Below are 14,900 nucleotides of genomic sequence, written 5' to 3'. Positions count from 1 at the left end.
TCAGAATTGGAATTAAAATAATATTCTTATAAGAAGTCTCATCATCGCAAGGATAAATTAAATGCTTGTAACATGAAGCAGTTCAAATATCAGAAACTACCACATGGGAGTTCTTTCGCGTAGTGGTGACTGCCATGTAATAGATCCATGATCGAATCTCAAGGTTGTCTACCATCAGCAAGGGCAACGAAAACTCATACACTGCACTTCCCATCAGAGCTAACAGATGGTGATATGACCAAAGACTGAAAGTCACACAAGCAAACCTAACACCTTGGGACTGCCACAGTAGAAGATTTCAAAAGTAACAGGAATACCCACCTCTGCCCACCAAATGACAGAAAGACAAATGATGAACTACATCACACATGCCATTCTTCACAGTGAAATAATGGGCACACCCATGCACTGTAGTCACAATCCATCAATGCAATGATCAATCACATTAACACAAAGGGCTCATAAACATGCACACAGTACGGGCTTAATTGCAACAACAAGTTGCCTTCCCACATATTACACTATGCTTAAGAGGGAGTGTATAGTGAGTGGATCAGTCAAATGCTCACAATACAGAGTAGTTCAAATATCAAACTGCTGCACAGGAGCTTTTTTGCAATGGTGGAATGACATTTAACTGCCACATACTAAATAAATGATTGAATCCTAATGTTATTACCACTGACAGAACTTTTATGCCATACTTTTCATCAGTGCTAACAAAAAGTGACATGAGCAAGCAGCAAAGTCACAAGCAAGCTTCATGCCTTGAAACTGCTAGAGAAGTTGTTGAAGTAATATCAACTGAAGAACTTCAGTGAAGGATTTGTAATAAGCAAAGTGAACAATGTGCTAAGGGCTATATATGTGAACAATACTGTTCATTTAAAACTTAGGTGGGAAAACAGAAACATCTGAAATTCAGTTAATTATAATAAAATGTTTTTCTCCATAAGTAAAAAGAAATTTATGCTTAATAAAGACAATATGGAATTCCACAAATGGTACTGATAAAACAATCGATGCGTATAAAGTTCTATAGCTTAAATATATAATTTTTTTCATTATTATTAATGAATTAAATGAAATGGATAGTTTTTATATGATTTTTATAATACATGAAGTTAATTTCATAAAATTAATCATTTCTACTAATACAGTACAAAGTCTTTAATCCGGACTCATCGGGACTTCGGCGATTTTGGATTAGGGTTTTTTCCGGATTATAGGTCATCAATTTAAATCTGGTAAGATGGCATGCAGAAATTATAAAATTAAAAATATGAAACCATAATTTATGAAATAAAGAGCAATTATGATCTAAAGAGTATCAAAATTTACAAAACAAAAGCTTAATATTTATTTGTTTACTTTATTAAACATTTCTTTCAGCGCGCGCATGCATAAAGCATACATTACGAATAGTCAAAATTAGAAAATTGCAACCAGCAAACTATTTGATAAGTATTCGTGATATTTATAATGACAAGAAATTTGATTTAAATCATATCAAAGACGGAGTCCATCGAGATGAAATACTACATTTAGTAAGGAATTTTAAGCCAAATAAAATAAAAACATCTGCCCTAAAGATAAGGATAGTGCTGACAGATCAACTTCCAGTTCATTGCGTGCCGCGACGTCCCCCCCCCTCCCGCAGAGCAGCGTGAAATTGATAAACACATTTCAAAATGGTTAGAGAAACAAAGGATATGCCTTTATCCATTTTTTGCAGCAATTCCACTTTTTGCTTGATGGACATCGACACATGCTTTCGCTTTGTAGATCCTTTGGCAGCTCCAGAATCGGAAACTCTTTTTGACATAATCGAAAGTTCAAGCTTACTTTTTATAAAATTGTTCTAAGAGTCTGCAAAAAATAATAAGCCGGATCCAATTAGAAGATTAAGGAACAACGCAATCTGCAACATTAACTGAAATAGATAATTAGATCATTTTAGCCTAGCTTATACCATCCGTTATATATTAAACGCTTATGCGTAAATGCATAATGCGTTTACGCATGCACAGAAAGTTTGTAACTTTGAGGTTCGTATTAAAGACTTTTGATTGTATACACATCTTGAATATTTATAAAACCAGTTTCTTATATTTGACATTTCTTCACAACTATTGTAATTATATGTATATACTACAAATTAAAATTTTGACCAGCGATTACCTCTATAACATGAATAACAAAATGCAAATTTTCACTTAGTTGCAACTTTGGTTTTCCGGAAGCTTTCTTTCATTTCATTTGAGGAACACAGCCGGATCGCTGGCTGGAATTATTTATGATTAGAAGTAGGGTGGCTATTTAATGAGGTGAAGCCCCCCACAGCTGGATTTATCCAGCTATATGGTTAATAGGGACAAACCCATCCAACAACAAACAATGGCATCCAGCGACCTGGCCACGCTCAAAGCAAAAATTTTAATAGAATAAATTAATAGCTAATTGAAAAATACCTCTGAAAAAGCCAGGACCCAGGACAGAGTAACAAAATAGTTAGTAAGAAACAATGAAACAAAATAATATATATTATTAATGAATTTCAATTAATTCACCTATCATAACAAACAGACACATAACAACTAAAGAAAATAATAATAAAAAATGAACAAAACACACACAAACTTAATCATACAGTGAAAATCATAATAATACACCTATAGCTTGTCTATTACAGTTTATTATGTTTACTATCCTCCTTGTGTAATACAACAGATTTTTATAGTTCTTATCAAAGTCCTTGTTACAATATTTTCTATATTCCCCCACCTTGCACTACCAGTTAATACACATTCCTCCAAAAAGTGCTTGAGATCCCCAAATTTATTACAATTCAAATACTGATTGTTATCCTAGAGACCAACTTTTTTTAAATAAGCCGGGAATCATCCATGTCCAGATAATATTTGATTTAAATCTATCATCAAGAAATTTCATTTTCTTGCTGACTTTTATATTTTTTAGCAAGTCAACGTCTCTACGGACGATCTCCAGCTTTCCATTTATTTATGAGATCATTTTGTGTAACAGTAATAATCTTTTTACATGAATCTTGTATATTCTGGACTTCCATTCCGTCACTCAATGCAGTCAATTTCGCAAAGGTGTCTGCCCTCGTTTCCCATTTTTCCTGCATGTGCCTTGATCCAGCCTAATCTAATATTATGTTTATTTCTGATTTTAAAATACATATCTTTAATTTCATTTCGGAATTTGTTTTTATGTTCCAGACCAGAAAGAGCTTGCAGCATCCATATATATATAATTCCATACTTAACAGACAAATTGTTTTCTATCCAATACAATACTTGTCTTATTCCACAGAACCCCTCTTCATAGACTGAATTCATCATTTTTTTTTAAAGTTTGATTTTAATATGTTCAATTTCAATTCTGTGGAAATAAATAACCAAAACACTACCAATATCCCCCTCAAACCTGGAACCTTCGGTATAAATGTCCAATTCACCTGGAGAAAACTTCAGGCAGTCATATAGAATTTCAAATCTTTTAGCAAATGTGTAGAATCTTCATTTTGTTACAGGAAAGCTTTACTGCTTATAAGATCTCCCCCCCCCACACCTGAATATCTTCAACATATTGATCTGAAATTGGGAATTTTCCATAAAGATAATCATAGGAAATCGAAAGTAGTGGGATGCCAGTCAGGATGCAAGCCACCTCTGTTGAAATGGTCCTAAATGCTCTAATGGCTAGCAGCCAGCTCCTCTGCAACATATCAAGTTTAGATCGTAATCTAATCATCTCCCCTGCTCTGCATTCCCATGAACTAATACTATAGCAGATCTTAGGAAGAATAACACATTTATAAATTTCTCGCAGGGTAGCACTCTTCATATTTAATGTTTCATTATATTTATGAAACTTTAAAACTTTGTCAGCATTATCTATGCATATTTTTAAAATGTTCTACAAAATTCAACTTCTAGTCAATAATCACACCTAGATACTTAATACTTGAATCAAACTTAATATGCCTTTCCAGCAAATTAAAATTTTGGTGGTCTTGTTTTCCTGCTACTACAAGGGGGAAGTCCATAATTTTTTTATATATTAAATTCAATTGCTTTAATCCGGCTCCAATGTTTAAACTTAATTTCAACTTGTTTAAAAGTATTTTCCACCTTTTCCAAAGACTCAATAATTACCAAGATGTCATCAGAATAATAGACAATCTGTACATTTGGTATTGTGCAGTCTTTCAATAAGCCATTAACAACAAGGCCCCAGAACAGGTGAGCACTATAGGAACCTTGTGGGCAACTTCTAAATACATTAAATTCAATATTCATCTTATCTGAGCTTCACTTAAAAACAATTTTCCTATTAATAAAATAGTCTTGTAAAACTTGAAACATATTTCTTGTAATATCAGCATTTTTAATATGACCTAGCAGGGAGGATCACTTCACTAAGTCAAATGCTCTCTTAACCTCAAATGAGACCAGAGCCACATGATTAACCTTCCTCTTTTCTCTAATACTTGTAATAACATGATGAAATGCCATTTATGTGGATCTGCCCTTTTGAAAGCCAAACTGGCAATCTGAAAAACTATTCAAATAATTTATATGATATTAAAACCTGTTTACAATGAGTTTGTCATAAATTTTGGAAAAAACTTCAAAAGACAGATCAGAAGAATCTTTCAGCAAAAAAATAAGTTTTCCAATTTTCCATGCATTTGGAAAAGTACATAATCACAAACATCTATTATACATAATCAAGAAGAAAGAAAGGTATTACACAAAAAGTCTTTTAATTATAAAGCCCTAATCCTGTCTAACCCCAGGTGCAGATTTATCTCAGACTTTTTTAACAAGCTTCCTCATTAATAAAACCCATCTTTTCTCTATCTTCTTCAAAGTCAACATCTTCTAAACATCTATCCTGTTCTATCTCATTTAAATCTAAAATCTCTTATCATATTCTTAAATATTTCTTTAATAGACGTGGCCATCCCATCTTTATTACCTTTAATAATAATAATGCCTTTTTAAACTTTATGATCGGCTACCTTGAAAAATCCACCATAATAATCATTATTCTTACATCTCTTCTTTACCTGTTTAATCATCTTCTTATACATGGCCAAACTTTTTTTATATTCAATCTTCCTCATAATTCTAACCTGATGATCAAGTCTATTTAACTTGTAAACTTTTCCTCAGGACTCTTACCTAAGTCTAAATTGATCTAATTCAGTATTCCACCAAGGAATTACACCTTTTTCTTTAATTCTACATCTGAAATCAATCAACATTTGTTTCATTATATTGTTTTTCAACCTGTGAAATCACATTATTTAATTCTTCCATTGTTCAAGCATTTATCATATAATCTTCCATAACAATAAGATTTTCTTTATATTTTTACAAAATCTTATCAACTCTTCCCACATTTTTAGAAAATATCACTTTTTTATTATCAATCTCACCTATTTGTCTTACATCTGTGGTAATATATTTATGATCACTTAATGTAATCTCCTCTAAAATGTCCATTTTAACTTTGGTAACATCTATACAAGAACAGTACAAAACAAGCTCTGTTCAGCCTTCTCCAGGGTTCATAGCCACATTTTAGTTAAAAAAATAAGCACCTATAAGCACTTTTCAAGCACATTTTAAGAAAAAAAATAAGCACCTGTCTAATTACATCATACACAACTGCATAACCTTAAAAATTAGAATTGTAATTTAAAATATCAGAAATGAAGTACTTATTAAGAGAGAATAAGCATTACCTCAACCATGGAAAATAATTACTTTTTTTTTATTTTAAATAATAGTTCAATTTACAGAACTAGTTTACAATGACAGGAAAAAAAAAAACTATGAAGAACTAAACTATATTACAGGATTTAATGATGAAATTTCAGTTCAAAATAGAGAAAATAAATAATAATAAGGCATATTTATAGTATTCGTTTGGAACCTAATAATAAATACAATTTATTTTTCCACTCATATTGATATTTAAATAATTTAAATCTAAATTCTGAACATTTTCTAAATTTTCATTGTATATCAGTTTTCTCTTAGCAGAAATTGCAAGCAAAGTAATTTAAGTAAAAAAGAGGAACATTTCTGAAATCAGAAGACAGAAATTTGCTTCATGCAGCCATCTTTAACAGTAAAAGCTTAACTAACACGCATACTTGGAATTGGTGAATATTCTGACAGTCGAGCGTAACTTGAAGGAGAGGAGGGGGGGTAGACTGTAGCCGCTCTTTAGATTTTTCCGTTAATAAATGCTTTTGACATTTCAATATGTGCATCATATAAAAATAAACCAACGGAACTAAAAAATATTCTGCTTAGCAAGCACAGTAAAACGCTTTCAGTTAGTAAGTAAGTGTTCATAAACAAATCTCGGACTGAACATCAAAATTCATTATCTCTGCAAAATATCGCAAACGTTATTGCGCAATACGTGCGCTGTAATTTTTCCCTACGTGATATTACGCAATCGGAATCAACAGCTGCCGGTATTGGGAGAATAAAGAACTAAATAACTTGGGTGTTTTTCATTCTAATTTTCAACAGACGGCGCTAAATTTCCGGAATAGAATCATTCTTCACTTGGGTTGGTAGACTGCAGAACTTTTAGTCCTATTCAATCCAGATTGGAAAGTAACCAAAAAAAAAAAAGTCCATTGCTTGTTTTGCAGTGAACTGTAACAGTTTCAATATTCAAGATTTTGCGGCGAAAGGGGAGACCTCCCAACCTTCGTACTGTATAATATATTAAAATGAAATTATTTTGACTATTCGATTACTTTCCCTTTATTTAAGCCATTCCGAATATTATTCCTTAGAAAGCTAATCTGTGTTAAAACACAACCATTTTTGGAAGTTTACTATACTTCAGCAATTACTGCAACTATGTTATTATAAACATTCATACATATGCTCATAATATAAGCATAACGACCATAATAAACACGAATATGAACTGACCAAGCAGAACGGGAATGCAAATTTTTGATTTATTTTATAAATTGATAGAAATTCAAACGTGTGTAGTATTTGGGCGGGAGGAAAAGAATGCCGAATGTAGTGGAATTTTCTACTGCTTTCGCAATTCTTTGACCAATAGAACGACGGGCACCTGTCTGTACTCTTTGTGCACACCAAAGGTTATGTTAACGCAGAGAAAGGGGGAAAAGCTATTTCCGGGAGTATGACTCACCATCTGACATTCCATATTAGGAAGAAAAAATGTTTATTTAGTTTCAGCTTTAGTACGGGGGGAAAATAGTGCGTTCATTAAAAAAAAAAAAAAAGAAGGGGGGGCACTAAAAGCAAAAAAATAAGGACTTTAAAGAAAAAGTAAGCACCTATAAGGGCCTTTATATTTTATTTTTAAATATATGGACTTATAAGCACTTATAAGGACCGCTACAAACCCTGTTCTGCAACAAGTGAAGAAAAAGTACATTCATAATTCCTACTATTAAATAAAATCATTTGTCAAAATTCTCTAAGGATTAAGCTCCCATATAAAATTCTCGCAGTTAAAATCCCCAACAGTTATAAAATCATTTTTGTATAAGACATCTTCTAATTGTAAAAAATGCAAAGTCCTCCATTATAGAGAAGTAAATTAAAACATTCCAAGATAACTATTTTCTTCAAACACAGTAATTGCCACTAGGGTATCTGTTACCAAGTCTCCACGAAATTCAATTTCTGAGTTTATAACAACAGTAGCTGCCCTTCCCGCTTTCGCAAACGTAGCTCTCCACCCACTCTTGAGCTATGCAATATTTTCACTAATATAATACAGTTAATGAAACAGGACTAGGGCGGTCCAATATGGTGCAACCCAGCTTTCTTTGCAAAATAAATTTGCCCTATGACTGTACATGAGCTGCACCAGCTCAGACAACAAATGAGAATATCCAGCGGCCAAGCCGTACTTCCATAAAAATGTTTTTAATACAGTTAAATAATAAAGCAAAATTAAAATATAATATAAGTGCAGGAAAACCAGGCCCCAAAATCTAAGTAACAAAAAAGTTAGTACAAACAAACTAAAGGAACTAAAATAATACAACCAGCAAGCATTTCCAATATACAGCTGCTGGAATTATACACAGATAAGATAGCAAGAAAAACATAAAAACCAAAACTAAGCAAAATAAAGTGTTAATATAAAAGGGATATCTCTCATGTTCTGAAATCAATTGATTTAAATCTATGTTGCTGATAATTTTCATTTTTTGATTTAATTTTAAAATGCAGCACTTCTTTTGGAAAGATTCCACATTACATCTTCCATTTGTCATAAATGTTGCTTTTTATAATGCAGTCAAAAGTAGTTAATCCGGACTCGTCGGGACTTCGGCGATTCCAGATTATCGATTTTTGCGGATTATAGGTCATCAGTTTAAATCTGGTAAGATGGCATGCAGAAATTATAAAATTAAAAATATGAAATCGTAATTTATGAAATAAAGAGCAATTATGATCTAAAGGGTATCAAAATTTACAAAACGAAAGCTTAATATTTATTTGTTTACTTTATTAAACATTTCTTTCAATGTAAGTTGTTTAAGTTGCTTCATTTTATGTGATAATACTTTCTCTTTAATTCTATAAACAGACATAATTTCTTCTTCAGTTATAAAGTTCCGCTGTTCAAGTCCTATAATTGCTGTGTCGAGAATACCGACTAATTTGTCAATCGAAATTTTTTCGTTTTCAATAACCTCTGTGTCACTTTCTTCACTATCGGAAGTGAATTATAATGACGAGGAATTTGATTTAAATCATATCAATGACGGAGTACATCAAGATGAAATACTACATTTAGTAAGGAATTATAAGCCAAATAAAATAAAAACTTCTGCCCTGAAGATAAGGATAGTGCTGACAGATCAACTTCCAATTCATTGCGTGCCGCGGCATTTTTCAATCTTAATTATTTTTTCTTTGTATCTCAGTTTGGGGCTCCTAATGACTTTTCCACCCTGTGGAAAAAACAACTTCTTAGTTTTCGAAAAATTAAAGTCTAATTTCCTTTCGCTATACCAGTCTTCCATAATGCTAGATATTTCCATGAAGAGTTTTTGATCTTTTCTAATGAAATTTTGGCAATTAAAACCATTCAGTTAGCCTCACAGCAAATCATTTTTGCATAGAAAGGGAGCCATGCTTGCACTAATCTGTTAATAACTAAGTTCTAGAGGAGTGGAGCGCTATTTGACTCCTGTGGACATCCTTTTCTAGTTCTATAATAAACATATGTGTTTGCAACCACTTCTATGGAGAATACATTTTTCTGTTCTTGAAAATAACTGATCAATAATCAAAAACTATGTCTTGGAATTTTAATCTGTAGTAAGACACGCAAAAGGGAGGGCCAATCTACTGAATCAAATGCTTTGTTGATGTCAAATGCAACATGTTTCTCTATTCTTTTCCTTTAATAAAGTAAGTGAATTCATAAAGGGCATGGAACAACCTGATTTAAAACCAAATTGGTTTTCGGAGATCAAATTTCCTTTTACTATAAAATGATTAAATATATTGGAAATTAAAATATCTAATATATTAGCATGTGTTTTTAACAAACAGATTGGGAGATATTTATTTTTTTCTTTAGGTATATGAATAAGTTTGCCTATCTTCCAAGCCCGAGGAAACGCGTGTAAAAGCAAACATTTATTATCCAATAATGTATAGAACTCCAGAAAACATAACAGGTTTCTAAGCATGGGAGCAGTTAACATTATCCAGATCAGGTGTACTCCTATTTCTGAGTCTATTCATGGCAATTTTAATTTCACCCCAAGAAAAATCTCCATCAGCTTCACTACATTGTTTTAAATATTCTGCTTTATCAAAATCTGACACAATCTCCTCATGATCACCAATTTTTTCCAAATTCAATATGTCCATAATTATTTTTGTCGAAATTTCTTCAAAATTGTCTTGATTATCACTATTCTCTCTTTGAGACTTGGTTTTCAATTTCTGTGTAGCAATCTTAAAAAATCTATCATAGTACTTGGCAGTATTTGGGAAAAATTTCACTTTAATTTCTCTTCTGGTTTGCTGAATAAGCTTTTTATATTTGGCTAATTCTCTTTTATAGGCTATTCTTCTAATCAATTTAACATTGTCTCATAAAATTGCCACTTCAAAAATCTAAGTGCTCTAATTCTTCTCTTAGCTCTCTCTAGGTCCTCGCTCCACCAAACAATCGATTTATTTTTATCACCCTTTATTAAAGGCATCCATTTGCTTCTCTAATAATCGTATCCTCCAAATCATCGACAATTTTATTTAATCCATCCTCATTATCAACCAGACTCATATTTGTTTCTAGACAAAATATCTTCAATCTTCTAACATTGAAGGAAAACCTTATTCTGACTCCCTCATTACCATTCATCTTCTTGTTCGCCAATAACAAATATCTATGATCACTTAGGCTTTCAACTTCTAAGGTTAAGGATCTTAAGGTTCTAAGATCTTCAACATTCACATCTGGAGATCCAATTATTAAATCAGTAAAACCCTCACTAATGATAAAAATGTTAGCAGTGAGATTAAAGTATTGAATAAAATCATAGCATTTGATAATATAAAATCCTTGGATAAAACAAGAGAGAAATATACAGAAATTATACCATAATAATCGTGGCCATGTTTCTCTAGTTATCGCCACCATGACATTTAATTTACAGTCTACTGTGAAATCAATATTTTTTTTTTTTTATTATGACTGCGATTGCTGCTCTAACTTCTTCTGTGTGTACCATTCTCCATTTTGTAGAGACCCAAGCCAATTTACCACTAGCATAATATGGCTCTTGAATAAATATAACGTCAGAGGTCAAACCTATAACCCTTTTTATACCAGAGAGCTGGCATGCTGCTGCTGAACAATGATTGAGATTTATATTAAGAAAGATCATTATTTCACAGAGACTAATGGTGTAATCAATAAAAACCAAAAGCACTGAGTAGATAAAACTTGATAAAATTCTAGATAAAATCTTCAATAAAATAGTCATAAATAAAATTCCAGAAGATAAAACTATGAAATTTAAAAACAATTAAAAGGCCTAGCTGCCGTGAAATCTCCTTACCACAACCAAAACTAAAATATCTAAATGGTCAATAATACACATTATTTCATTCTTATATACAAACATTCTCTTGAAAATGCCTCACGTGTGTTGTCATATTTTGTAGCAAACTTTTTATTTGATATACTACATGCATGGCATGCATTGATTTGGGCAGCATGATATTTTCACAGTACATTTTCCACATTCATGAAAAAGAGCGCATACTATGCTTGAGAAATTATTCCTACACTGGCCATAAGCCAAACACTTCATGCAGTGTTTTGGTTGTACAAGGAATCATAGCGGATATAACTTCCAGCCAACACAAAGGTCGCTCTGAGTTCAATATCTTGGCTTGACAAACAGAATTAACTCTGAATATTTTGTTAATTGTTCCATTCTGCCCATCTCTATTATTTGAAAAAAGAAAATGTACACCTGAACATACACAGTTGGCTTTTAAATTTTCAATTAAATCTTCAATATGAACAAACTCCAATACATTATAAATGATAATTTTTGTGCAATAAATCTTTTGCTTCTTGCCTGTACACAATTTCTCAGCCTTTCATTTTCATTGATGTGCTTTGCCAACTTAAACTCTTCACTACGATCAGAAACTATAATTAAAAAAACCCCATTTCTTTTAAGATAAGAATGGATTAATTTAATATCAGCCTCCTCAGGTCTAACAGCAGAGGCCAACTCATCATAAACATCGGCATCGGGAGGCAGAGGTTTAATTACGACTTCACTTAATACTTTTTTTTTTTCCATTTATTCTTTGAAATACTATTCTGAGAGATTTCGTTTCACTTTCATCTACAAATTTCTCTACTTTTCTTTCCTTAGTTAAGTAAACCCTTTATCTCTTTTAATTTCACATATGTGATAATATTTTGTTTGAATAACAAGTTAAGATTATGGGAATAATAACTGATCAGTAATTTTATCTAGGCAGCACCACCATTCTGCCAATTGTGGGTTTTGGCACACCCTTTTTCTAACTAGACAGTAACAAATCCATAAAGTTTTCGCACCACACAAAATACCATCAGAAGATCCCAGTGTCCTGTCCAAAACACTCTTGTTTAAATCTCCAGTATCTTCATCTGTTAGGAACTTATTTCTATTCTTTTGATAATCTTTTAGAACTTTTCAATAGTTGAACTTTCTATTACTCTCAGTTCTCCCTGAAAGTATCTTGTTTAACAGTAATTTTCGATATTATATTGGCTCTCTTCAACAGAATTCATATCCTCCTAAAAAATTCTATCATTGTTTCCTGAGGAACTCATTATATCAATATCACATATGCTTAGAAGACACAGCGACGTGGCAGATAATTATGCAAAAATTAATATAATAGTTCCCTTAAAACAATCTGAATGCAGAACTTACATAATTAAAATACTCAAAATATGGGATGATAAAATCGTATTTAAAATAAATTAAAATATTTTTTTAAATTAAAACCAGAGTTCTCAGGTGAAAATTCATCAATTTGCCCAATGGGCAGAAAGCAAATTTAGTGCACCAGAATTAGTTGTGCACCAATGAATTAATTCAATGAATTACACATTCAAACATAAACAAATAGCATCCATTGCATTTAACTATGGTATCGAAATTAACAAAGTTCAAAATTCAATAAAACGGGCCATGAAAATAAAAAGTAATCAAATATATTGACACCAGAGCTTGAAACATATTCATTAAGCACAAAAAAATATAAAAGCATGGCTTAAAAACTACTTAAGTACACTAATATTCATGAGAGCACAATACATCATGCAAGATGGATGCTGACATGAGCATAACCCCAGGAGTAGGCTGGTAGATTTAGGGGGAACACTCCGACTCTCCTCATCACAAAGTGGTCCTATGGTAAAAAAAAATGAACCCATCTCACCACAAATGAAGGCAGCCAGAAAGGACTTCGCCTTTGAACCTCTTAACTTTCGTTCTGATTAATGAAAACATTCTTGAAAAATGCTTTCACAGTAGTTTGTCTTGCCACAGTCCAAGAATTTCACCTGTAGCATTGCAATACAAATGCCCCCATCTGTTCCTTTTAATCATTACATCATATTCCGAAAACCAACAAAATAGAAACGAGTTCCTCTTACATTATTCCAAGCACCATTATTCAGGCATCACACCTGCTTTGAAGAACAATTTTTTCAAAGTAAACTCGATGGTCACCCAAGACAACAGGTGAAGACCATCAAAAGAAACCAGTGGGCTGTTCAACTGCAACAACTTTAATATACCCTACTCTCTCCAAAGAGTCTCATATAAGTATTTTTCATCACTATCTCCCTATAGTAAGTAATTTTCGCACTTTGGATGTAGTAACCATTCCTCAGGTTCTCTCTCCGGAATCGAACCCTGATTCCCCGTCACTCATTACAACCATGGTAGGTGTGTAACCTACCATCAACAGCTGATAAAGCACTTGAAAGATATGTTGCTGGGACAAACCTATGCGATCAGCCCAAAGTTATACAGAGTCATCACATAATACGGACACGAGGTCCGATTGGTTTTGGTTCAATAAAAATGCTAGTCTCCAGAGGGTCGGAGCACTGTTGCATATATTAGATCTAGAATTGCCACAGTTATCTAAGTAGTAAAATACAATCCAAGGAACCATAACTGATTTAATGAATCATTTGCAGTTTTGCCGTAATACAGCATGTATTTAGACATGTATACAAGTTGAGATTTTGATACTACAGCAACTCATAAAAATGTTGATTTCATGAAAAAGTATAATTAAAAACATCCTATATACAAATGCATTTATGACAGCTAATTTCCAAACATATTTCAGCATGCTTAACTATGGAAAACGCACTGGCAGTGGAAGCATTTGCACATGGCCTTTTTTCAACCATATTTTGAATTTGTATTTCTGTTAAAGAAGTAGATGCGCTATCTGCAAAAGTTGCTACTGCCAATGTATGTAATTAAACATGTATAATATTCTTAATTTATTTCATTTCTCATTTTAAAAATGTGCATGCCATTTAATTCCAAAATATTTTCAGTACATCATTATAACACTATGGTAGCAAACTGAAATGCATTTAACAAAATTAAACAACTACAACAAATTAAAAACTGCACGACATCAATCCAATTCATACAAAATAATCTTCAAACGATATAATGTAACATAAAACAGAATGTAAAATTTACAGTATTAGTGTATTAAAATTCTTTCTTCTGAAGTATATGAAATAAAATTTATTAATTCTAACTGCATTCTAATTTCTCCCATAAATATATTCCCATATTTATTTGGGACAACAGTGACTATAAACATATTTTGAAGGGGTTTTTTATGGGGGGCAGAGAATTGCAATGCTTTAATTTATTTCTTTACAATTAAATGGCAACATGGATCTGACATAACATGACCAGATTATTCAATATGAAAACATTCATTCCTCTTAATAAATGTTTCAGAATTTCAACAAGTTCTCTCCCCCAACTAGATAAATTTAGTGCGTTCTCATTTAAATGCGTCTGAAACATACTCCATTTAAAATGTCTGCAATTTCAAAACTATTAACTATTGTTGAAAGTAACTGATGGTTATGGTTATGATTACTTGTGCAATTTTATGCAAAAATTAAGTTTCACTTCCTCTAGATCAGCATCAATTCACATTAAATCACCTGAATTTCCAACACCTTTCTAAAACTAAATTTTAAACATCTTCCTTGTAACTAAATTTAAGAAGTATGAATTTGAGAAACATTTTAAATCT

At 32.1% G+C, this 14,900-nt stretch overlaps 1 protein-coding gene across 3 annotated transcripts in view; it reads right to left on the bottom strand.

Annotated features, from left to right (window-relative positions):
- The window catches only part of LOC118204317 (choline-phosphate cytidylyltransferase B-like), a 107,877-nt gene that overhangs the window by 26,150 nt on the left and 66,827 nt on the right, over positions 1-14,900 (bottom strand). The window lies entirely within an intron of this gene.

Source organism: Stegodyphus dumicola, chromosome 6 (assembly GCF_044657685.1).
Source record: "Stegodyphus dumicola isolate Sdum_Otavi_A_Nest chromosome 6, ASM4465768v1".
NCBI classification, from domain to species: domain Eukaryota; kingdom Metazoa; phylum Arthropoda; class Arachnida; order Araneae; family Eresidae; genus Stegodyphus; species Stegodyphus dumicola.
The sequence above is the reverse complement of the archived record's forward strand: the minus strand, read 5'-3'. Positions and strand labels throughout refer to the sequence as shown.